Raw genomic sequence first — 26,694 nt, 5'->3', positions numbered from 1 at the left:
TTTTATCACCGTTTAAACCAGATATAAAAATTTTCGTCTCGATTCGATCGTTTCGTATTTTCTCAGGCATTCAGAGAATTCGATAAATAACTAGGAATATCCCTAGCTAACTGATCAAACAGCGTACTACGTAAAAAGGGGTTTGTTAGAGACGAAATTAAGGCAGCTAAATGATCGATTAAAGGCGGCAACACGTCAAAGGTCTCGTTTTCATCGCGGCTAATTGCGTTCCCCTTGAAGATTGTTCGAGACAGGATCCTCGACAAAGACGGGCAGAAATAACGATTCAGGAAGCCGACCAGTCGAACAGAGAGACAGAGAGAGGGAACAAAGAGAAAGTTCGGAACAACCCGGTGAATCTCGCAAAACAAGAAGAAAAAGAAGAAGAAGAAAAAGAAAAAGATGAAGAAAAGAAAGAAACGCGGAACCGCTACAACATTATACCGCCAACTGGTTACCTCGATCATTCTAAGTAATTAAGAATGAGAGAAGAGCCTTCTCTAAAACTGCCAACGAACCAAGAATCTCGAGGGGGATCCTCGATAAAAATCTCCTCTTGTGGATGTTTTGGTAATTAAGACAAAGAGAAGGAGAGGGGAGGGGGAGAGAAAAACTCCAGTGCAAATGGAGTTTCGATGTCCCGGAATATAAAATATCTAGCTTCCCTTTAATTCCAACTTTACACGCGTCTCTTTTTCTTTTTTCCTTCGGACAGAGATGTCTTCTTTCACTTTTCGTACTTGATATACACTCGCGAGTATATAAGTGCATATATACGAGAGACACGTTCTAATATATTAAACGGAGAAATCTGTCTAGGTACAATTTAGATGAAGAGGCCGTGACGAGGAGGAAAGCTAAAGGTGTAGGGAAATGTTTGAAACGGTGCAGCGTTACGAAACGGGCCCGGAATAAACCAGCGGAATAAATCGTGGAAAGAAAAAAAGAGAAGAGGAAGAAGAGGAGAAGGAGAGGAAGAAGAAGAAGAAGAAGAAGAAGAAAGAGGAGGGGACGGACGAGTAGTTGGCGTGGGCGGGTATAATCTCGCAAAGTTTACTCGCGCATCTACGACACACCGGCAGGTTTATTGTGCCGGCGACAAACGCCGCGGAGTACATCAAACGCGCGCATTACACGCGCTTGTTTACGCCATGTTTGGACGGCGACCTCGTGTGCACGCCTTCAACGCACAATTTCCTCCAACCATTCCCTTCTCGAATTTCGCCTCACATCCCCCCTCCTTCTTCCTCGCGCGATCCCTCTTTTCTCCTCCGATTAAAAAAAAAAATAGAATCTTTTTCATCAACGAAATTCCACTTAGTCGGTACATTTTAGTTATCCTAATCGTCGATTAATCGGTTCGAATGATTGAAACTCGCATTAGCAACGAAGCAGCTTCGGTCGAAAGGGTTTCGATAATTAAGAGCGAAAGAGTCGAGAGCGAAAAGAAGCGTAAAGTCGATAAAAAAGGACGAGGAGGAGGAAGACGAGGGGGAGGGGGAAGGGATACCGAGAGAGGCGAGGTCCTTTCGCGATGCAAACAGAGGCGCGCCACGATCGCTTTTGATCCCGTAGGAATGTCGTCGGCCGTGAGAGAAACGAGAGCCCGGCCGTCCTGGTTGAGATAAGAAAACTCAGCCGGTACGACGAGGGAAGATCTACCGCTCGTGGCCCTCCCTAGTAGCGAAAGTGAGGAGGAGGAGGAGGCTTCGTAATCGGCCTTGAACTCTCGGCCAGGATCGGTGATCTCAGCGTGAATGTAAATTCTGATAAAGGATGTGGGCGTTCGTAAGTTCGAAGAGGAAAAAAAAAGGGAAAAGGACAAGGCGTCACGCTGCCACGGATCGCCAAAGCGTGCGTCGTTCTGCGAATAGCGAATCCGTGTCCTGCTCGAATCGCGCCGCCAGCGCCCTCTGCGCTGCCAACGCGATCCGTGTGAATCTAAAAGAATCCAAAGACTCTGTTAGAATTCTTTTTTTAACCGTGGGGAGTGAAATTGGAGGGAGAAGAGGGGAGAAGCCGTATTTACCTTGCGCCAAACTGATAATAGAAGTCCTGAAGGTAAGTTTATCAGCGAATTTGTATACCTTGCTCTTTTAAACCGTGCCTCTTCCCTTTCGTTCTTAATTCTAACCTCTCCGGATATCGTTCTTCGAGGCTCGCGTTAGGAAAGGAAACTTCGATCATCGACGATAAGTGTGTTTGCCGTGAAAATGAATATACTTACTGCGCGATGAAAAATTATTCGTGGACAGTATGTGCGACTCACCTGCAACAGAAAAGAAAAATAGAAAATCACTTCGCCCGTCAATGATTTATCGATATTTATTAATGATCGAAAAAAGAAAAAAATGAGCAAGAAAAATAGCCATAAAAACTTTGATTAACGACTAGTAAAATGGCATTGGTGTTTCGATTTTTGTGTTATCATCGCATCCCAACGACCGATGCCCTCCACGTTCTTTCCTTTCTCTCTCTTTTTTATCTCTTTCTATATCTCTATCTTTCTCTAGGCCATCTGTGACGTGTTTCTCCTTGATTCTCACCGATGTCGTTTAACAATGCACTCTCGTTGGCTCGGATATAACCTCGCCATTGTCCCCCTAGACAGTTTCAGGCACGCAAGAAAGAGCGAGAGGTGAGAGGGGAGCGGAGGCTTGCCACGATATCCCGACGAAATACAGAATGTCTGGCTTAACTTCACGCGAGCATAATGCGGACATTCAGACACATCGTGGAACAACAAGCGCGAGTAATAAACCCTCGGTTGTCTGACTTTTTGCAGTGCCATCTTTTTTCACGACCATCGATATCTGGTCTCTCTCGGAACTTTTAAGGCTAGACTTTAATGGCAAGTTTCTCAAGTTCGGCCATGTGAAAATATTTGAATTTGGATTTTGATAGAGGAGGTTTCGATGGAAATGCTTGTTGCACAAACCGGTTGCAACAAGTGGTTACGTGGTCAATAAGGTTAATGGGCAAGATGAGTTTGAGGTTAGGTTACTCGAGTTTAGCGCACAAGTGGTCGTGCACGTATTCTATATCCTTATTTAAATTAATTTAATGCGTGTAATACGAAAGGAGTATAGATATTATCTCTTGGGATATTTTTTAAATCAATTTTGAACGAATCGAATTTTTATTGTACCATTGCACTCGAACAGATAAACAAACAGAGCTCGAAATACGTAAACAGTTACAAATCATCCTCGAGTTTCCTCGAAGAATCCATAAAACCCGCCTCGAAATCATCACTGGTAAATTCGAGATACAATGATCACCAGAACAAATTGACCAATTCTGTTCAGTAAACAGCGCATAATTTAGATCTGTCAGGGATCGCGCGCACGTGTTTGGTGTGAAACAATGAGACGCGTGCCAAATTTCTCTGCAATTTCATTTTCACGCGAGAGATCAAGTCGCAAGAAACGAATAAATAAAATTAAAAATGATTGTTAATTTCGAGAGAAGCAATTTGATTGATTATACAATTATTTAAATATCAAATCTGATCACGAGTTAAGGATCATAATATTTAAACAAAATTTAGATAGATTTCTCTTCTCTTTAATTCAAGAATTAAACCCGAATTATTAAACCCAAATCTCGATGAAATATTCAAAATTTAGATTGTTCCAATATAGATTAACGAAATCATGGAGCATTCAACCATAGATTATTCAAAATCGTACATAGCCATCCAATCACTAGTTAAATCTAAAATATTCAACTACATATACATAAAACTCAATAAATTATCTCTTCTTCGATCACAGACACGGACAGAGATACTATAGTTTAAACAAAACAAAAATTACATTTAACTAAACTTAAGATACTCGATTCTTCAAACTAATTAATCATACACGGAATATCATAACCTCAAAAAAAAATTATCGTACAAATTCTTAAAGCTTATATTTCAAAATAAGACCGATTCCAAATATTCGACTCATAAGATTCTAATTTTGGACTCGTTTTAATCAAACGGGAATAAAGAGGCGAGAGGCCGATAATCCACACATCCTCGATGCTGAACGTCGAGCGAGTGCATTTCTCCTGGCTATTATTCCCGGCAAGCTCGGCCTTGCACTATCTTTGCCAACTCTGGCCAATGCTATTTATAGGGGTGAAGCTTTGAAAGTCGACGTCCAGGTCACGCCGGACCCTGAACGCCAAAATACGCGCACGGCCAGTGTATTGGACAGTGTCTTCGCCCTCTTCGGGCCAAGATCCGCAACTATCAATCGGATGCTGACGTAACGCACGAAGGGGATATATCGGGATATTCGATCTCTCCAAAGAGAAAACTTTTATAATAAATTACCAATCTGATAAAAATAACAATAACAGATCGACGATCAGATTTTGAAGTAATATAAAATTTAAGCGAAATTGATTGGATCAATCAAAGATATGAATAATCGATTTAAAGATAACGCTCTTCTTCCTTCGAATCCATCCATTTAAGCGAGTAAAATTCCATTTTATCCGTCGATTTCAACGATTGCCGGGAGAAAACCGCCGAAACTTAACGAACGAGATCGTTGCAGCGAAGATAATGCCTGCTTATTTTCGTCTTTATCATCGAGTTTCACCGTTTCTGGCACGGCTCAGGCCCCTCCAGACGCGACGTGCAATGATCCCTCGACCGTGTTGGATCAATCGTTAACCAACGACCATTGCGACACGCGACGTCGCACGCACGAGGAGGATTCGTATCCATCCTCCACCTGTCTGTCTTCTCCTCAATTTGGCACCGTTTCGTTTCGTTTCTCGAACGTTAACCGAAACACGATCGCCTTTCCCGCGGTCATGATGGATGGACGATCGAAACTAAAAATGCTAGAAACGAGCTTTCCATCTTCTAGCTGCTAGAAGCCCCCTCTGGCGGTCATTTCAAACGAACACCAATCGGTTTGATTGAACTAGGGAATTTAGATATATTTTCCTAGAGAATTTGTTTGAATTTGTTCTTACTGACGAAATAAGAGTCGAGTAATATCCTCGATTGTGATATTGATAAATTAATAGACGAATTCTTTTCGTTGGGAAGGAAGGAATACGTTATTGGGATTAAACGTATTTCTCTCTCTCTAAAGGAATTTATTTAGGAAGTCGCAACTCGCAGAACCCTCCAGAATACTTTAGCCAATATGGCGCCGTATTTCACAGGCAATCAAGGCAACACGTTATTTTCGCATTGTCCGCCCGCAATTACGTCGATCGATAAATCATTCGTCGGGCTCCCTTCATAAATCAACCAACTGTCTCGAGACTGATCTTTAGCCTCTCTCTTCTTCCCTCCTCTTCTCCCTCCTTCTTTCTCTCTCTCTTTCTCGTAACACACATTTTTCAGTTTGTTATTTCGAGTGGATCGTTTCCATGGGGCTTTCACTTTCATTACCATTTTATTACCGTCAACGCGGATAATAAAATCATTTTCCCTTCCCAACAAATTTTTTCCCTCGATTTTTACTCGAAAATTGTGTGTTAAACCGTGCAAGTTATCAGGTTATTAATTAATAACGCTCGCATCGAAATTCAACGTGGAACGAGAAGTATATTACAAAAAAAAAAAAAAATAAATTGCACGTAATGACAGTCCATAATTCGTTTTAACAAATTCCCTCGATTAAATTCAATGTTTTGATGATTAATGTTTAATTTAAAAAAGTTAACGATAATAAAAAAGATTCTTACGAATCGCAATTACGTAAAATTTCAATTTAAAAAAAATTCAAAAGGAGTGTGAGTGTGAGCATTTTCAATAAAAGAAAAAAATAAATAAATAAAACAACACTGAAAATTAATCGAACGTAATCCGTTCGATTCGATCCGAAATCGCTCCAAGATCGATCCTCCCAACAAAAATTGCAAGAGAAGAGCAAGAGACACTCGTGGGCAAAGTGAAGCCTGTAAAAAGCGAGTGCAACCCGGCCACGAGGAAAATGTCAGCCTGGTTGACGTAACTGGAGGTAAGGAACCATGTAATTACCGGGTTGGTGTCCGTGCAAGGAACGAGCGTGTTCGAGATTTACGCCTGACAAATCGCGGGCTGCCTTGGCCCGCATTCGACGTCCTCGAACGCACGTTCGATGCTTATCGACGCGTCGCGTCGCCACTGTCGCCACCGTGTCAATTAGAATATGGTTAAGTTTGGTCACGTGACATCTCTCGCCTCGTGACTCTTGCTGCGGTGTACGGGATGGTTTTAAACGGAGGAATATCGTTCGAGCGACGAGTAACGCTCGTGCGAGGAAATTTTTGCACACGAACGGGAGAAAGAGAAATAGTAAAACGAAAGGGTCGATCGTTTGTGCTTAATTCGATCAGTTTCGTCATTGCTATTTATCGGATATTTTGGGGATTTATATTACCGGCAGAGCGTATTATTATTACGAAGGATGCCGGAGTAAAAGGAGCGACTCGGAAGAAAGGTGGAGGGGAAAATGAGAGAAAAGGAGGGAGAGGGAACTGAAACACGAGACTCGAAATGCATCGAATGACCTTTGAGGAGGTGGATTACGGCGAACATTCTGGAGAACGTGGTCACGAAGTTGGAGGGCAAGTATCGATCGAGCGGCACGCGATGCACTTTTTCCTCCGGATCGCAATTCCTCGAAGGATAAACACGTGGGGGATCGTGAAACCGGAGACCCACTTTGTATTCTTATTATTAATTTTTCGCTTTGCTTCCTTCTCGACTAAGCTGACAGAAATTTAAATTATCGGAATTTCACTTGGATACTTGGCGTAATAACAATTTTTTTCACTCGAATCCTTATAATCTCTTCGATCCTTCCCTCCCACTGTAATTATTTACCCGAAACACGAAACTGCTTTAACCAATAATCATAAAAAATTCTTCCGACCAATTAAAAATCGGATAAGGAAAAAAGTTTAAAAAAATTCCCCAAATTTCAACCCTTGATTCTACGAATTGGGACAGACTCGTAAGATTTAATCACCGGACGGTTAAAATTAAAAAAGAAGAAGATAAATAAGAACGAAATCGTCCATTATCGTGATTCCACCATTTTTGTTCACCGCGCAGAAATTACAATTGCAGAGAAGGCTCGCAATTAACCGAGAGAGAAGATTTCGGGGGCGAGGATTTCATCCCTGCGAGGAAGTTGGCGAAGCTGCCGAGCGGAAGTGGTTGAAAAACGCTCTCGAAGGTGGGCTTGTTACCGGGCCGATCGATAACACGGTCTCGTTGCCTCGATCCACTCGCGCTTTCGCGAAAGAGAAAGACCGGTTTTTCCAAGTAACACGCTCTGTGCCACCAGATTCCACGGGGCAACGGTCCAAAAGATCGATCGATCGAGTCGAGATGAAACCGCAAATTTCATTTTAAATTCTATACGGTTTGATGAATTTGATGAATATTTTTCCTCTTTTTTTTTTTTTTTCTAATTGATGATCGAAATATCGTGATTTTAGATCGACATAGAAGGCATTTTGAATATGAAATAGCAGGAGTTTATTCACAATTCGAGCGGATATTTTTTTGAGAATTAAAGTAACGACGATTTCGTAAATCTCATTTTTTAAATTTTATATCGTTTGGTGAATATATTTTTTTCCAACGATTGAAATGTTATAATTTTACATCGATCGTATAGAATTCGAATGATTTTCCACTCTGAACAGTTGTTGATGAATATTTTCTTTAGAATTAATTTCATATAATTTGATGAATTTGACGAACGTATCTCTCTTAATTCGATTATTGAAATATTGTAAACTATTTTAGATCGCATTAGAAGATATTTCGAACAATTGTTGATGGATGGATTTTATGAAATTATAACTAACGATCTTATAAAACAAGGGAATGAAAAAATTGGTATCATTATCATACCTTTTAACAATAATTTTTATTTTCTCGTATCCAATTTTTAATCAATTGCAATCCAAAACATTTTTATCCATGTCAATAATAATGAACATTCCACAAACAGTGATTGTCGAAAAATCCCGTCACATTAATAACATTGCAGTATCATCGTCATGGTAACTAAAGGTACGAAATTCAGAGGTTCGTGGCAATCGATAACCCTGACCAGATCGTATCGCGCCCACGCCGCCTATCGTTGCAATAATTACACCGCAAAATGAATTATAAGCATTATCAAACGCGTTGATTGTTACACAATTATTATACACTGCGTGTAATTTCACCGACGAAGGTCGAACTTTGATATTTTCGTAGCAAAAAAAAAAAAAAAAAATTATTTAAAATAATTAACAATTTTCTCTCGTTCCGTTCAATTTCACGAATAGAACGAATAAATGCATTGTATAATCAAATATTATGCAATCACTGGATTTATGATGGGCGGGACGGAAGAGGATTCTTAATTTAAACCAGTAGACGTGTTCTGGCGAGAAAGATAAGAGTCGAAACGCGTGTAATCGATCCCCTTCCGAAAATAATTTATCCCTCCGATCCAATTTCGAAAAAAAAACTCACAATACCAATTCGTACCTTTCATTCCCCTAATTAAAATCCGATTAAGCCGTTCCAATATGAACGCAATTCACGCAAATTCAAGAATATTCACCAAACATTAAGTCGTAATCTCCAAAGCTAAAGAAAAGTGGATCTAGATTCCACCAAGCATTGCGATCGACCTCGCGAAGAAGAGGAAGAAAGAGGGACCTAAGGACGAAGAGCTGGAAACTGTGATTTCGAAAAAAGAGAGAAAGAAAAATATTGGAGCGCTAAAACGATGGAAGAAGGCTGGCCAGCATGGAGTCTGCGGTAGATTCCCTCGGTGCGGAGTATAACTCATGATGGCTATTATGGCGTACAGCGCACCGTAACAGCTTCACGGTGTTCAATAGCATAATTGCGACCGAGGATCGCGCGCTTTACGGCGTATTAGCATAATATTCTATGAGGGGTGCGCGGATCTCCCGATACCAATTATCCCGACCGATGGGACGAAGAAAAGTTTCACCCGAGTTGTACTCGATTAAGCCCGTTTTCGAAAAGTTGATTTTCCAATCGTGGAGGAATATTAATTTTTTAGGAAATTTTGGCTCGAAATTCTACTTTGAAATTCGTCGATTAAGGGGAGGAAAATGTTGGGGAGGCGTTGATATTGAACGTTGAAAAAGAGTGGGAAAATAAAGAATGAATAATAAAAGAGAATAGTAAAAAGTGTCGGTGTCGTGTTGATTAATACAGTTTAATAAAAGATTAGAATGGGTAAGAAGGTCCAAGATTTTATAGTAATACGAAAAATTAAAAATTCATTGTAATTTCTCGTTAGACACGGAGGGAACCGGTTTTGTAATGGACATTTAAGAAGATGGAATTTCTGAATGATTGATCAGATTCACACGCCCTAATGGGTCAGCAGGAATACGGAGAACGTGTTGGAAGAAACGATGGAAAGTAGGGAGAGCATAATTGCTGCAAGTGCTCATAATTCTTGGCTCTAATCGATTACATCGGTACGGCCTAAACTGCTTAATATAATTTAACTTACATATCTGCCTTCAACGAGCCCAACACTTCGTTTAACACGAATAAGTCTCTTCTTATTTATATCTTACGGAAATAATCGGAACATTAAAAACATCATTAATATATTACAAGATATAAAATAGAAATATTTGATGAAAAACATTTCGATTTCGATCGATTAAATAAAAAAAAATCGCTCCAAATATCGTTAACGCCGATATTTCATCACTCGTTGGCAGAGATATTACTTTTCCCTTCGAAAAAAAAAAAAAAAAGAATAAATCTTTACAAAAAATCCGAAAAAAAAAATTGCTCCAAGAGATCAATATCCATATTTTATCACTTTATGACAGCATGTATCCCACTTTCTTTCGAGGGATGAGGAGGAATGAAAAGTGCGCAAAGTGATGATATTTCATCGCACACTTTTCGACAGATATCGCGCATTTCACATTTTGAAGAACGGTGAAAAGATAATTCATTAAATATTCAAAAATTTTTCCTTCTCGTTCCTTTTAAGGAGAAAAATCCGGAGGATACAACGGCAGAGAGAGAGAGAGAGAGATCAGCGGAGGAATTCTATTGGCCCCGTCCACGCGAGAGTTTACAATTGTCCGCGAATAAGAATCGCCGTGTTCGAACCGCCGGCTGAAACCCTACGCCTCTCCGGTTCGAGAATTAACGATTAGGAAAGGAACGCGACGGGGTGTCGCGGAAATTCGAAATGGACTCGCAGGAAGAGGAGGCGATTGCGTTTCAAGGATCGCCGTAACGTTGCAATAAAGCCGAGAGGACAAGAGATACCGGTCGGCGAAAGGTGGGAGTGGCAAGGGTCGCGTAAAAGCCAAGGTAAAACGGAGTTAAATTAATCTCGAGCCCGCGCCATCCACGCGGGCGTGCACGCGAGACCTTTTTTCCCGGAGGGGAAATCTCGATCCGCGTTCGAGATCGAAATTTTTACGGGATATCGAGGCCTTCCGGGGGATTTTAACGAGTTGCAGGTAGAAGAAGAGCGAAGAGCGTCGTACTTGGTGTAAAACGATAACGAAATTAATCTAAAAGGTAAAAATAATTAGCCCTTTTCGGGGATAGAAACAAAAAATTGGATAACTTCGAAACCGTACGTTCGATGCCTCGCAGTATCTCTACAAAAAAGATTAAAGAAATTCTAATTTTACAGATGAAAGACTATGTTCATATCTAGGGAATTTTCCACTTGGTGTAAAGTGGATCAATAAGGATAAATTTAATTAAATAAATGATTATAACAATTAACACTTTTCAGGGATAGATGCACGATCTTTTTTTCACAAATTTTCTTTCAACGATGAAAATTCGATAAGTTGGTAATATTTTATTTCACTCGACAATCGCTACTTTGAAAACCGTATCTTTGATGCCTTATAATATCCCTATAGAAGATTAAAGAAATTCTAACTTCTATAGATGAAAGAGCACGTACATGTCCAGGGAATTTTCTTGGAACAAAGAGGATCGATAAGAAACGTACGAATAAATTTACTTTGTAGAAGTATCTAGCATAAAAAGATAACGAAACGAATCGAAAAGGATTGCGTAATCGAGTAAATATAATAATAAAGAAAGCACTCGAGACCGATAATATTCGAGATCGTGGCGGGAATAAATAAATAAATGAATAAAATACAAATATATTGAACATAATCGTAACGCTATAACCCGGAATAAATACGGTCGAGTGGAGAAAATAGCGAGGGGTAGGACACAAGTAGATACAGAAGATTGGAAGAAGAGTGAGGAGTTGAAATAGAGGTGGAAAAGCACCGCTATTATTTCCCGGCGAAGGATGGCGCTGACGGTTAGCGGCGCAGGGGCGGTAGAGGCGCATTTTGAATAATAGAGACCGCGGGTCTATTTATGCTCTGAAATCAATAGCCCAGAGAGCGTCTATATCGTCGCGGCTAGAAACACCACGGCACGCCGTGGATCGTTCAGTGTCGTTCCTTCGTTGTTCGCATGCATTCACTCCACTTATAAACGCGTCTCATTGTGCCTCGGTAGGCGCTTCTCTATCGTGGATCATAAATGGGGAACTAGCTGCTGTTCTGCAGACCTCTTTTTCCCTTCCCCTCCCCTCTCTCTCTCTCTCTCGCTCTGTCCCCTCCGCCCCCTCCCCTTCCCTCTTTTCACGGCGAACACTGCAGAGTCGAGAAACAATATAGCTTCTTAGGGAACATATTGTTGCTCCTTCTGTTCCACTTGAATCGGGATTCAAGGAACCCAATTCCTCGATTTAATTGGAATATCTCGCGGAATTGGGGAGGTTAGAAAAATTTAAAAAAGTCTCCACAGATAAAATATCTTTACTTAAGTTCGATAATCTTGGAACGTACGGTGAATAGAGTTCCCTTCGTTCGAATTCTAAAACTAAAATTGTATTGAATTTGGAAAATAGTTTTCTTTATTAATTTTGTGCAAAGAATAACCGTAAAATTTATATAACGAATTTATACAACGAAAACGAAGCATTTTTTCAATGTATCGAATCGAGATCTATAAATGCTTGACAAATATCGAATCGAGGCTCGTGCAGATCGTCCCTTGTTACAACCATTTTTTAATTACGAGAACTTACGAGTCAGCAATAAGCCAGTCGAAATACCGGTGAAAAGTAACCGGTTCGGGAACCACGAAAGAACCAGAATCCGCGAGTGAAGCCTCGAAAAGGGAGAGGTTCCTTTCACCATCGCGATCCAATTAAGATTCTGACCGTCAATGTCGTTCTATTAAATTTTCTTTTAGCCTTATATTTTTTAGGGGAGGGAGAATACCAATTATCAAAATTTTTTTGATTCTGAATGATTTTTGCTCGTTGGAAAAATAATAGCAATTACGTTAACCTTTACTTTTTAAGGAGAGTTAAGCTTGCTTGGATTGCTTCTTAATTCTTAATAATTGATTTTTCGAATTGAATCTCGGATTCTGGGATGAAAAGATCCCGAGTTAATCATAAGTTGGCTCTAATCCCAAATTTTTGGCAGAAAATTCCGCTCCAATCCCGTGAAAGTTGTCTCATCAGCCTACCTGCAACGCTTACTTAATCTTTTAATATTTAATAAATTTTGAAGATTTCAAGATCTTCAAAATTAAATGTAAAAATCACTTTTAAATCTTAATTATAATACGATTAATATCAACTAATCTTAAAAATATTGCTATCCTATATATTATTTTTAGCTTTATGATCAGGAATATATAAGGTCAAATTTATAATACAATTTTAACTGTATTTTTTTCACAGTTCAATAATTTTTAATTGGAGCATTTAAAAATTAACCAATTCCATTAATATTAAGATATCTCCAGATATAGCTTTCCCACGAACGAATAATATTACATTTTCATTATTATATTATTATTATTATTAAGAAATTTATTTGTTCACAGCCCAAGACTGTGAACAGGACGAACTTTAATTTAGCCTCCATTATCTGCTTATATCATTCATCAAATTTTTAATTATAAAATGATTAATACCAATTAATCATAAAAATATATATTATTTTTAGCTTTATGAATATATAGGATCAAATTTATAATACATTCTAACTGTATTTTTAATAATTTTTTTCATAATTTTTAATTGGAGCATTCAAAAATTGACCAATTCCATTAATATTAAGATATCTCCAGATATAGCTTTCCCACGAACGAATAATATTACATTTTCATTATTATATTATTATTATTATTAAGAAATTTATTTTACCCAAGACTGTGAACAGGACGAACTTTAATTTAGCCTCCATTATCTGCTTATATCATTCATCAAATTTTTAATTATAAAATGATTAATACCAATTAATCATAAAAATATATATTATTTTTAGCTTTATGAATATATAGGATCAAATTTATAATACATTCTAACTGTATTTTTAATAATTTTTTTCATAATTTTTAATTGGAGCATTCAAAAATTGACCAATTCCATTAATATTAAGATATCTCCAGATATAGCTTTCCCACGAACAAATAATATTACATTATTTTCATTATTGCCTCGTAATCCTTATTATTATCGTTATTAAAAAATTTATTTTACCAAGAACAACCTCCTCCTTTATCCTCCACTATCCTCTTATTTACATCATTCATCATAGATTATCCGTTTTCTCTCCAAAGTCTATTGCAAGAAATGTAACCCGAATTCAACCGAGATTAAAACGATCCTTCGTTCCATTCCTTGTTCGCTCTCCTCGACCGGGGGAGGCGGATGTTGAGCGGATCCATAACTCGGCGCGCTTGGTGCAGCGCTACGTGTTAGGAGAGGAACGAGCCGTGGACCACGGTGAACGGATTCAAAGGTGCGTGTACACGTGCGTGGCGGTGTGAGGCGACGAGAAGAATACCGGATATGGGCTAGACTAGAGCCAGACGGGCCGGAATGGAAATCAATACAGTCTCAACACTCGTCGGCCTCTCCCGCCACCCCCTCAGCTGCCTCATCTCTCGCTCCCCGCGTTCCTCCTCCACCCTTTTTTTTGTTTTTTCCTTTCCTTTCCTTTCCCTCCCCCCCTTCTTCCTTCTCTTTATCATTTCTCGTTGGTTCGTTGTCTCTCTGGTGGCGGCGTTATTATTGGCCCCCAGTTCCACGGGAATGCAGGATTACGCTCGAGCGCGATGGATCTCACCTCGCTTCGTCGATCGTGTTACTTGGACGGCTTTTAAATTTTTCGAGGGATTGGATTGGGGAGGGATTTTTTATCTCATCGCTGGGTTGTTTCCCTGTTCTTGAGAAGAGAGAGAGTTGTTCTTCCTCGAAGGAACCGATCTTTTTGTTCGTTCGAGGTAATTCAGGGTCAATGATATCACGTGTGTCGATTAATTTTATACTTGATCGAATGGAAGAATATAGAGGAATATTGAGAAATATTGAAAAAAAAATATCGAACACTTTTTGCGAGGTAAATTTTAAAGCGATGAAAAGGAAAAAAAAAAGTCGCAATACGAAAGAATGAATCATTGGGCGATGAATCAACCAGTTATGCAAAGGTGAAGAAAGGGGAGGAATTGTGGCAGTCGGTGGAAATGAGACAGAAAGGACGAAGCGATTCAAAGGTTTCTGTTGTTAAAACGAGATAACCAAGACCAAACATGGTCTTGCCAGTGATTTCAGATGGAGACCGATTCGCGATCCTTTTACGGCCTGCTTACTCTCCGCCTTTCTTGTCCGAGTCTGAGGTCTCGTGTGCCCCATCCACGGCCGAATATACCCCAAATTCTTTCGTTCCTTCATGTCAACACACAAGATCCGAGCAGTGTATAATAAAAGTAAGTTGAAAGAGAACATCTAAAAGAGAGAGAGAGAGAGAGAGAAACAAATTCTATTCCTTTAATACACCCCGAGACGTGCAAACGATGGATTAGAGGTCACGAGAATTTCTGCGATAATCCATCCATCTCTGATTTAGAGCCAAGAAAAATACACCTCGAATACCACACGAGGTGAAAAATCGAAAGGTCTCTGCAAAATTTCAGAAGAGTAAAAACACCTTTAAAAAAAAATCAAGCCATCTTGAATACACTCCAAATACTGTACATCTTATATCCCATATACAAACGAAGTGGTCAAGAGATCGCATAATCATATGAAAGAATCTCTAAAAAAATCTCATAAAAGATTTCTACTAAAGCAACAACTAATTTAAAAAAAAAAGCTCTTATTCCTGCATAATCCAAGCTTCATATACCTTATTCAAACGTTCAAACGAGATAAAAGATTGAAAAAAGCAAGCTCTATTCCTCTTCCATCCCAAATACCACCCATATAATCTTTATATCCATATAAGTAAACGAAATGAGAGATCGCTAAAAGAGTCTCTAAAAAAATATATAATCATAGAAAATTTCTACTAAGAGTATAACCGATAACCAATTAAAAAAAAAAAGAAAAAGCAATCCCTATTCCTCTATCGAGCCCCACACGCCTCATCCAAATATGCAAACCGAGAATGAAGGATGGAGGCGGCGCGCACGTACACGCACACGCGGTTTCTTCCACGGCAAGAATTCGGGCGAGGAGAAGGTTTGGCGAAGAAGGGAAGGGCGGGCGGCATGCGGTTGAGAGGCACGGTGAACCAGATATTCGAATGGCATCGACGGGTCTCCGTGCAGAAGGGGCAGGAGTGGGTGCGGGAAAGGGACAGTCTCGAGAGGCAACTGGGTATACGAGGTAGTGGGATATACGAGCGGAGATATCCAGGTCACAAAACAAGTGTCGCAACCGGCCACGCTGGCACGCTCCTGGCCAGAGAGTACACACACACCTCCCTTGCCTCAGCGTGGCAATTTCGACTCCTGCCGCGGCGCGTAACCTGACGGGCGTGCCTGTGAACCGAACTATCGATTGGCCGCGTACCACCCGACCGTCTCACGTTCCTCGTTCTCCTCGATCTCGCGTAACGAGCCAGCGAATCGATTAAACCATCCCGGTTCAACGGTCTTTTTCGACAGTGTTTTCGGATCGATCTTAATCGTATAATCGAAATATCGGTCTGAAAGTGTATAATAATACGCGATTTTTCCTTCTTTTTCGTTATATGTTTTTGTTCGTTTTTGTTACAAATATTATTTTCCATTTTGACTTCGATCGACGGAAAAATTTCTATGAATAATAATTTTTCGAAACGAATTATTGGGAGGAAAAGAAAAAAAGAAATGAAAAAGGAGTTGGGAACGGATAAATATTTCATATTCGAATATAATCGCTCGGCTCGATACAGTACAGGAAACAATTGACCGAGGAGTTGGCGCGAAATCACGAACGGGCTTCGTGGGACGTGGAAGAGGTAATCGAAGCACGTGTGAGCGGACGATGTCGAGAATTTCAACGAACCCCCGATAACTGTAAAGCAAACGATTTTTTTCTTCTTCTTCTTCTCTATTGTTTGTCTACCATCGATTCTCGTCGCGATCCTCGATCGTGTCGCTTCTTGAATTAGATCTTTAAAATCGCGGAAAGAAGTCTAACGATATTCTGAATAATAACTTCGATAAATACACGCACGCGCGCGCACACGTGTATCAATGTGCACTTTGGAATTATTTTTAACATTTATTCATTGCGTTTGCTGTCCCCATTCAAATATCGAGTCCTTCCTCCTCCCACGCGATAATAATAATAATTCTTTTACACTCCTTTCCGTATAAAAATATCACTCGCTAACATTGCTCGAATAATTATCCCAATTTAACCTGACAATTGTTATTTCATCGAATTAGGTTGAAGGTCTTTTTTAATAGCAAAGAAAATTCACCGGTGGAATGTGTGAACGAAGATGGCGACATCTATGATGAATTTCAAAGACTTGTTATTTATTTATTGTTCGATTTTCCTCTTCCTCTTTTTCTTTCGTGGTAAATTTTAACCAATTGCCTTATTCTCCCCCTTTTGTACAACAAATTCTCTCGGCAGAGATGTCAGCACTTTTCCAATTGTTGTGGCGAACGAAAATTATTGAAATTATATTATATACAAAGGAAGGTGAGTAAGTCGCGATGAAGAAAAGAGATTGTGACTTCTGGTAAGCTCCGGAATGCTGACTATATCTAACAAGGTTCATTAACACTAACTATGAATATTAGCACATTGACTGCCGCCACGATACATTGGAATATGCATGCACATGTATTATACAGGATGTCTCACGCGACTAATAAGTCGACTCTAGATTTAAAACGACTAGAAAGAAAAAAAGAGATATATATATATATATATAATAATGAGGCGAATGAATGGATTCAAATAATGCATCGCGTGATATTTACGTTTGTATTGATAGAATTACGTCTACGCTTTTAATTGATAGATTTTTAATTTTTCGTGGAAGAAAAAAAAATGGAAACATTTAATAATTACTCTCGATATTGATATATTAAAATTTAAAATTAATATTTAAAAGCGTGTATTTTGAATTCAGTTACGTTGATCGGTTGTCATTCATGAAATTGTGACATAACAAAAGCTAAGAATTTCATAATTTAATTTTAAATTTTAATTTTTAATTTTCATACGAATAAATAATACAAACTTCTCGTTCGTAATCTAATCTGATTTTTATCTATACATGTGATTCCGTGTACATATGATGGATCAATTAAAATAATTAATTCCGATATTATCGTTCATCGGTAACCTCGAAAGAAGTCGAGTTCGTATGAATCGCGATATGGAAAGAGAGAAAAAGAAAAAGAGAGAGAGAGAGAGAAATTCATGATTATTCACGAGGAAAAATGAACGAGAAAAATTATACCAAACAAAAACTAACAGACAAAACCGTTTACACGACATAAAGGAATAACCGTTATCCACGACATAAAACTATTAACGCAAAGATATAAGCAACCAGTATCCAATTTTTTATCCAAAACAAAACATTTCACGTGAACACCGCTAACAATCGCAATAATAAATCGGTAACTACAACACGATTCATCATTTCTTTATCCTCTTCCAACTTCCACATCCTCGAAATCCTCTTGTTCTCGTATTGTATACGGCGAGGAAGGAATCCAAGGTTAAAGAAATTCAAAAAAAAGTAAGACGTTAAGACGCGAGCATTCGTGGAAAAGACCGCTTCAAAATGGTGGCAAAGATCGAACCGAGCGATACGCGGTGAAAAAAAATTAAAATCGTGGAGCGGAGGACAAAGTTGCGGAGAGAAATTTAAAAAGAAGGCAGGAAGGAGGAGTAGATGTATAATACGAAGACATCGAGGCTAGGCGACTAGACTGTCCAAGGCTTCTTAGAAAGCTCTTAAAATGCGAATAGCGTGGCCGTGAACGGCAGAACGATACTCGCGAAGACGAGCAGGCACGGGAAATTCGTCACGTAAACGGCGGACAATGACTCCCTGCTACCTGTGAGCCAAACGACTCGCTAAGATACCCGTTAGTTGCTCACCATGAAAAACCAACGAATCACCTACCGCAGCGCGAATCGTGTACCCGCGCATGCCCGTGCATCGATACCTAAATCGCTATGGGTCTCGCACGCAACAACAAACCCGACACGATTGCCAATCGCGATTCGAAATTGCTTAAGGGGTTAACGCTACCAGTTTAGACAGTCGCTCTGCGAGATGAGAAATTTTTTAGTCTTAAGAAGATTGGCAGTAAGTTTTCGAAGCGGTAACTAAATTTATAAATTAGAATCGACTTATCCCCTTTCGAAAACGGTTCTTAATTCAATGCGCTTGATTTAATAATTTTACAATGCTCGACCGATTTTACGATCATCCTCCGTATACACGATCGTGCGTCCTTTATATAAAATTCTTAACACGTTTACGAGTGAACTCGTTCCAACTGTGTGCCAACTTCTGTTAGTATTTTTGTTTCTTTCTTCTTCTTCTTTTTCTTCTTCTATTTATTAGTAATACAAGTCACAAGATAGAGAACGCACGTTCTCATACCCGATGCATGGGGATCATACCATGTAATATCCTACTACGTATCCCCATGCCAGTCGCCTAGAAACCATAACAATGTTCTCTGTGTTAGACTCGAACGTATAATTCACGCGTCTGGATAGATCGAGCAAGGTTAAAACCATCTCGTGCAACAATTCTACGTGTCTATATAGGTTAGATCGTTATTTTTGTCGAAACCTCTCTGCCCTGGAATCTACGTTCGTCGAACGGTCGTCGAAATCGTACGTGAATTTCATACGACGAGCCCGTCCGGCAATAATAATAAATCGTTAATTTTTTTTGCGCGCGCGAGTGAAAGTGAACGGGCACGGAGTAGAGGGCGAATGTCGAGCAGCGGTCGTAAAAGAAATAAGGAAAGAGAAAGAAAAAAGAATTCCTTAGGATAATTTACTCGACGAAACGGAGCGAGGTGGGGATGCGCGAGGAGATCGACGCGGCAGATAGAAGGCCTGTATCGGCCCACCTTTCACTTCGACGAGACTCCGGCTTTTTCGTCCACCCGTAGCCGCTAATTATCGCGCGAGAACGAAGATTCCCGCGGCTAGATAGCGCGTGGTAAAAGTAACCGCTTTCCGGATATCGAGTACGCGTTAACGAAGAGAGACGAGTCGTTTTCGAGAAAGCATCCGCCGCCGCCGATATACATGTCTCTCTCGCTCGCTCGCTCCGTGAACGCAAAACCGTGAGAATAATTTTCACAACGCGTGTCGATCGATTGCGAACGCGTGTTTCCTTCTTCTCCAGCCGATGTACCGGTTTCCCGTGTTTCTCATGGAGTGGGGAAATTTCAAACTGTGCTAAGGAATGCTCTTTGTACACAAAAGTGTATTATTGGCCGGGTGGATGATAGACGGTTCGTTTCTCGAACGATTTCGATTTCGATTTCGATTTCGGTTTCGGTTTCGGATTAGATTAGAAAAATTAAACGCGGAGAAGGATAAATGTGACTCACCTTGATCGTGTATGTAGAACAGGCCCCGCAATCGCTCGAGTAAATTAATTAATCGCAAAGTGGAAGTACTCTAACCGTAGCGCGTTTCTAGAATTATGTATTAAGCGTTCACACTCTGTTGTACGATCCCCTTCTCTCTTCCTCTCTTCTTTCTTCTCTTCTTAACAGCTATCGTTTATTTTTACTTTTTATTTTATTTTATTATTCTTACTGTTGTTGTTGTTGTTGTTATTATTATTCGCTTTGCCCTTCAGCTTGTCGTTGGCTCTCCTCTCTATTACTTATGCGCGTGTGTGTGTATACGTGTGTTGCTATTATATATTTATTTGTTTATATAATATATATATATATATATCATATAAATATTATTCTTATAAATATATCTGTGTCTGCAGGTACTTCGCTGTCCTGGTTCGTATATTAATCGATTATTAAAGGGCTCGAAGGGGGAGAGAGGTATCGTTATACAACGAGAATTTCTGAACCAAATCTTGGAGAACGAAATCTTTCCTCTCTCGTTTTCAACGTTCTTTCGTAACGTAACTTCGTTCGTTCGTTCGTTCGTTCGTCCGTCGATCTCGAATCGAGGATATTATTCTTCCGACCAATCGCGACTCTTTCTCTCTTTCTCTCTCTCTCTCGCATACGTTCACCTCCGTATACATACGGCCACCGGGGACCTTTTATGCGTGTATATGTGTGTATGCACAATGTGTATATATATATATATGTATGTAAAGGGCTGCGTGACTTTCCAAACGCAAACTTGATGATTAAAACGTTAAAACTCTCTTCTCTTCCTTTCCTCTTCTATTTAAAATTTTCTCCCACGCTCTCTCTCTTTCTGATTCTTTTTGTCTCTGTATAGATATATATATATATATATATAACGTTGCTATTATTATTAATATTATTATTTTGTATTATTATTATTATTATTATTATTACTATTGTTATTTTTATTATTATTACTATTATTATTTTTATTTTGTATTATTATTATTATTTGTAATCGCGTTCTTCGGAGGGGCCTAGGCACTATTACGCTGCGAAAAAGAGGTTTAAGTTTGAAGGTACTTGTACGCACGAGGTATATGTTCTCAAGGTAGAAGTTATTATTATTATTATTAATATTATTATTATAATTATTATTGTTATTATTATTATTATTATTATTATTATTATTAATTTTTTTTCCAATAATAGGAGCAATGCAGCGATGAACCCGCTCTAAAGAAGAAAAATGGCTTGTCTTGTGTGCTCGTCCGGCCAACTCTGGCGAAAAGGGAAGGGACTACAAACTCGTCAAGGTTCTCCCGCTTTTTCCAACCCCTTCCCGCTCGTTCGATCTCTCGTTTCCTCCACCGTTGCCAGTTTATATTCCGCCTCGAGAGCACGTGTGTGTGTTGTTTCCTCCTCTTTGTAATGTTCTCTCCCCCCCTCTCTCTCTCTCTCTCCTCCCTTCGTCTCTTCCTTCGTCTTCGTCTCACCGTTCCTCTTCCTTCCTTTTCGTCTTCTTCCTCTTCTCCTTCTTCTTTTTTCGCTTTTTCCTCCTCGTTTTCTTCCGAATGGTGAGCCTTTTCGCCTGACAATCGACGGCGGCGCCCTCTACGCCGCGGCACGCACTCTCACGGAAGGTCAGAAGTCGTTATCACCTCCTCGAGTTTTCCCACTTGCTAGCCACATCGCCCTGGGCCCTGCACCCGCCCTCCTCCACCGGCTGCTCAACCACCACCACCACCACCATCTGGAACAGAGAGAAAATGGGGCCGTTTTAGGGATCAGTTATCGTTCAGGGATTATTGTGGGTGCGGATATCGCTTCAAGGATCTTATCGTCCATCTTTTATTGTCCCAGATTTTATTGCGAAGAGAACGCTTGCGAAGGGAGTGGAAAACGGTTTCGTGTGATACAAAGTTTCGATACAATTCGCAAGAGGAATTTTGCTGCAATATCGTGTACTCGGTTTACGTTTTAACGTAACTGATTCGAATAGAATTATACTAGTGGATTTTACGAGTTAATAATCTTTTCGATTATCAAGAAATACGAAGGAGAGACGAGTGTTTATTAACACTTTACGTTCCGCGTGGAGAAAACGGGAATAGATTTCACTACGAAATGATTTTTATTATCGTGATTTAGAGCTTGGACTTTGAAGTGTCGAGAAAGGAAGAAAAAGAAGAAAGGAACGTAATATCTTTCGAAACGGAATGGCGGGTGTTCGCCGGAGGATCGCGAAGCACGTTGCTCTTAAAATGCGCGCGCGTTTCTCTTGGAAGCCGGAAAATTAATTTTCACGGAATAATCGCGGGCAAAGTGGAACGCGCGGCCAAACGAACGATCTAACGATCCTGACAAATACGTCGCCAATTTGATTAATTTAATACGATTTCTCCCGATATATCTCTCGAATTTTCACTTTCGATACTTCGACGATCCTTTAATAACATTCTCAAAATATACATTCTCGATATACGTAGTACAATTAAACAAAAAAAAATTGAATGCCTAATGGATCTATATCGCGATTAAACGTCTGCATGCAATTACGACACGAAAAAGAATCAAGCGGTAAATTTTCCTTCTTATTTTCGTCGCTGCAACACGTTCCAATAATCCCCACGATACGTAATTTGCCGTGCGAGCTGTTATTACACAAAAATAAATTAGTTTTCGAGAAAGCTTAAGCGAGTTCTTAATCGATCGCTATATTTCTCGTCACTTTTACGAAGGAATGGGGAAAAAAAAAAAATTCTCTCTCGAAGATGGAAGAAGGAAGATCCGTTTATTACAACGTAATAATAATAACAATAACAATAATCGCGTTCGAGGGCAGGATTGGAGGCGTCGAGCAGCGTCGAGCCAGCCCATAAATAGAAGGGTAAATACCCTATAAATCAGCGGTTGTGGCCTCGATCGAGCGGGCAAAAGGAAAAGCGGGGCTCAGTTTTCGTGCTCGACGGCCCTGAACGCGTCAGAGGAAAGCGTACAGAGACGGGCGTGCAACCGAGGGTTTCACGGTATTTTTAATTTCACCCTCTGTGCGATGGTCGTGCGAGGCGCACGCGCGCCATCTCCGCGTCGTGCAGGAACCGCGTTCGTTTGCGCGTGGTGGTGGCCGGCGGCTACTGCTCGCGAGGAGATGGGACAAAGAGGAGAGGAGCTCGACGCATCGACCTCTTACGCATGCGAACACACCGCGCCACGGACGGATATACGGACGATCCACCTCGACCTACGTCAATGCTGCGAGATTAAACTGTGGCACAGTGGCGCCCCCCTCCCCTCTTCCATCTCTGTGCCCAAACTCGGGGACTCGCCTGTGTCAATCCCCCCTCCCCTCTCCGTAGTCTAAGGCTATTTTAAGATCCGCAATTGGCACGAGGTATGTCGAAGGGGCTCGAAGGAATTATTTCGAAAAGTGGATAATGAGAATCGGATAGAAGGACCAAGGTTTAAAATTAATTTGAAACAGGACTCGATTGGATCTGTTATTTTAAAAGTATGTATATATAGATATTACGGTTACGGGGAATTTTGGAGAAGCGCAAACTCGGAGAGAGGAGTATTTCGCGTATTTCAACCTACCTCCCCGTCGTTTCTAGATCGAATCTCGGTGAATCTGGGGGAAATGGCGGGGGATGAACCTTGGGGATAAGCGATCTTTTTAAAATTATTGCGAAAGATAGATCTCGGCTACAAAAGCGGGCGACGACGAAACGAAGAGACGGACAGCCCGAATATCGACGATGGCAATTCACACACAATGGCCGGATAAATTACGAAACGTTTATCAAAGATCGAGACGAGATCTAGAATTTAAAAAGAAAGGGGGGAAAAAAAAAGAACGTTCGACGAATTCCTTTTTCTTCGCCATTGTCTCTCTGCGAAAGAGAAAAGAACAGCTTTATATTATCGCATCTCGAATGTTTTTCTCTTTTAAGAAACCGTATGCAAAGTATCCTGTTGCACCGAATTGTTATTTTTGCATAAGTTAAAAAAAAATAAAAAAGAAGAAGAGACAGAACCTCGCGTTTTCGCTGCTAGCGTTAAATAAATTCCGTGATATCGCGTTTCAAAAAAAAAAAAAAAAGAAAACAGAAAAGTTAAATGATACACTCTTATATACACGAAGATCAAATTTCTGATAAAAAGTATCTTATCTTTCCAGCAAATAAAAAAATGTCGATGACCCTTCGTGACAGAGTTGCTTCGTATTTTATCCGCTACTCGCAAAAGATACACCGTATATAGCTCCGTATAAAAACACGTGGATCGTGCAAATTAAAAAAAGAAAAAAAAAAAAATATCGATGACCTATCAAGTTACTTCTACCATTTTATCCATTACTCGTAAGAAATAGCCTCCTGCTGATGCCACACTCGCGAGTGAAAGTTGTAAAAATTTTATCTGAAAATAATCCCTAAACGTGTACAACGCGCCGTGCGGCGCATCGCGGAATTAAGACGCGTTCCCAACGCGATCCCGTTTGCACGGTACTCGACGCGATTGCACCGAGGCGCGCGCGCACAGTGGACACCGTATGCAAATGAAAACGAAAATGGAAGGCGTCTACGCACTTCCGGACAGATGTTAAGGCTCACGCGCATTGTCCTCCCCCTTCCCTATCGCTCTCCTTCCTGCTTTCTTTCCTTCCCTACTCCCCCGATCTCTCCTCTCCCCCCTCCTCCCCATTGTCCTTCGAGCGCCCAGCCAAGCAGAAAGAAAGAGAGAGAGAGAGAGACCGGCAATTGAGACCTCAATAATGTTATACTTGCGCCTGGCCAATGTCACACTTGCGCCCGATGGAACGCAATTTCCTTGCACGAAAGGCAACGAATGGGATATTTCACGACGTGGAACGTGACTGTTCGCCATTAAAACAGCCCGGTACCGAAATTCGCAAATGTTCAATGCGACACGGTTAATATTTTTCGGGGACATTTGTCGATACGCAGCTGTGGATGCGATTGAAGTGGAAGTATAGATGGGTTGATACGCGAAGGGAATATAATTAGTTGGATTCGGTTTAACGTTAATAATATTTATCGCAGCGTGTACAATGTGATTCTGACTAATGACTAGGTTGGCTAGGTATTTTTGTTGCGCCAATTGACTCTACGCTACGACGTCAAATCTAGAGTCGGAGAGGTCACCAAAGTGGCGAACGATGCGGTGTCGATGAGTAGCAGCGAAATTTTTTTCAAACGAGCGTCTCTCGATCGGGACGTTGATCTCGAATCCCCTCGAAAATTGGAAGAGGAAAATAATGTTGTTGGATCGCTGGAGGGGATGTGGCAGGGAATTGGAAAATTTCGGATACTCTCGAGTCGAGTTGGACTCTCGAAAGTATCTCGTGACACACGAGCGTCGAGTTTGCCAAAATTTCGAGAATCTAAATCGTATTTCGTACCGAGCATTTGCCGAATGCCCGAGTAAATATTTCCTTACATTTTAAAAAACAATAATTATTAAACATTTGATTTCGAACGGTGTCCGTTGCTTAGAAGCGAGGATTGGGAGGCAAAAGTAACGTTTGTACAATGTTGCCAGATGTCAGTCTCGTTGCTTTTCAGACGTAGCCAAGAAGTAACAGGGGAAACACAACACCTCTATTTTGCAACATTGATAGCACAACGTTTTCAGTGACAAACGAAACAGACCTCGTCTCCTGTTGTGATATCCAAGCTGGGTCTCTGATATACTCGGGTTAGCCGACGCGTAAAAAACACAATGAGCACAGCCACAACAAGACGTACATTCACGCATACGAGCGTCAAAGGACACTCTGACACCGTGTGGATGCGCTGTTGTGCCTGAACCAGACAAGGTCATTCATAAGTAGCTCAAGTTCAACTAATAGTATTGTATTACGATACCTACAACCCTCTTCCTCCTTTCTTCTCTCTCGATCGAGCCCGCTCCCGCGTACAAGCCTTCTCTCTTCCGCTCCAATCGCTTCCTTCGTTCACATGAACGAACAATGCCTGTTGATCACCGGTTTAATTAATTTGCTCCACAATCGCTTCCATCTTCCTAGATTCCTAGACACTCCTAATTTTATCCTCTATATTATATCTCTCGGTTATGAACGTTGAATTTTTCCAGTGTGGAATATTTGTGGAAATTTTTAGAATAATGCAGTACAGTCGGTGGTGGGTTAAAAAAAGTTAAAGTTCATTTTAATAAATAATTGAAGTGACTTTACTCGAAATTTTTAACTTTTCATTTTTAATAATAGTATATTTGCGACACGTGGAATACGGCGTGGAACGTTAAATTTTTAAAATAATGTAGTAAAATTTAATAGTTTACGAATAAAGCTCATTTCAATGCTTAAAAATAACTTCATTCGAAATTTTTAACGGGTAATTTTGGTCACTTTTTCAATGCCCGACTCTGCAATAATATATTTGCGACATGTGGAACATAATGTACACAATATATTCGTGGAACGTTAAATTTTTAGAATAATGTGATATAGTCAGTGATGGGCAAAATTTAATAGTTAAAGTTACGAATAAAGTTATTTCCATAAGTTATTGTTCGAAACATAATAATAATTGTAATGTCAAACGTCTGAGAAAAATGGATGGACTGTAATATCTATGAATAAATGTTGTTCGTTTTAATTACTTGAAGTAACTTTATTCGAAATTTTCAATTAGTCACTTTTTGGGTTAATGCCCAACTCTGCATATAATATATTTGCGATATGTTGAGTATAGTATACAAAATTTTCAGTTTCAATCTCTTACAACGTAATAAACAAGCCTTTTGTACAC

General features: G+C 40.0%; 1 protein-coding gene and 1 long non-coding RNA gene across 4 annotated transcripts in view; one reads left to right on the top strand and one right to left on the bottom strand.

Moving 5' to 3' along the window:
- Positions 1–26,694, bottom strand: part of LOC107996454 (ecdysone receptor) — a 107,914-nt gene that overhangs the window by 63,225 nt on the left and 17,995 nt on the right. The window contains exons 1-2 of one of the 3 annotated variants that reach the window (XM_062078769.1): positions 19,907–21,117; positions 2,228–2,269 (exon numbers count right to left, since the gene is read on the bottom strand). The gene's annotated coding sequence lies outside the window, so the exon portion shown is untranslated. Of the gene's footprint in view, positions 1–2,227; positions 2,270–19,906; positions 21,118–26,694 lie in introns of those variants that run through there. The other 2 variants (XM_062078770.1, XM_062078768.1) reach the window with 2 other exon arrangements.
- On the top strand, positions 1,925–24,007 carry LOC133666612 (uncharacterized). Its single transcript, XR_009830993.1, has 2 exons — positions 1,925–2,061; positions 21,113–24,007. It is a non-coding gene; the product is annotated as an uncharacterized LOC133666612 (long non-coding RNA).

Source organism: Apis cerana, linkage group LG8 (assembly GCF_029169275.1).
Source record: "Apis cerana isolate GH-2021 linkage group LG8, AcerK_1.0, whole genome shotgun sequence".
In the NCBI taxonomy this organism is placed as follows: domain Eukaryota; kingdom Metazoa; phylum Arthropoda; class Insecta; order Hymenoptera; family Apidae; genus Apis; species Apis cerana.
This window is presented reverse-complemented; position numbering and strand designations above follow the sequence as displayed.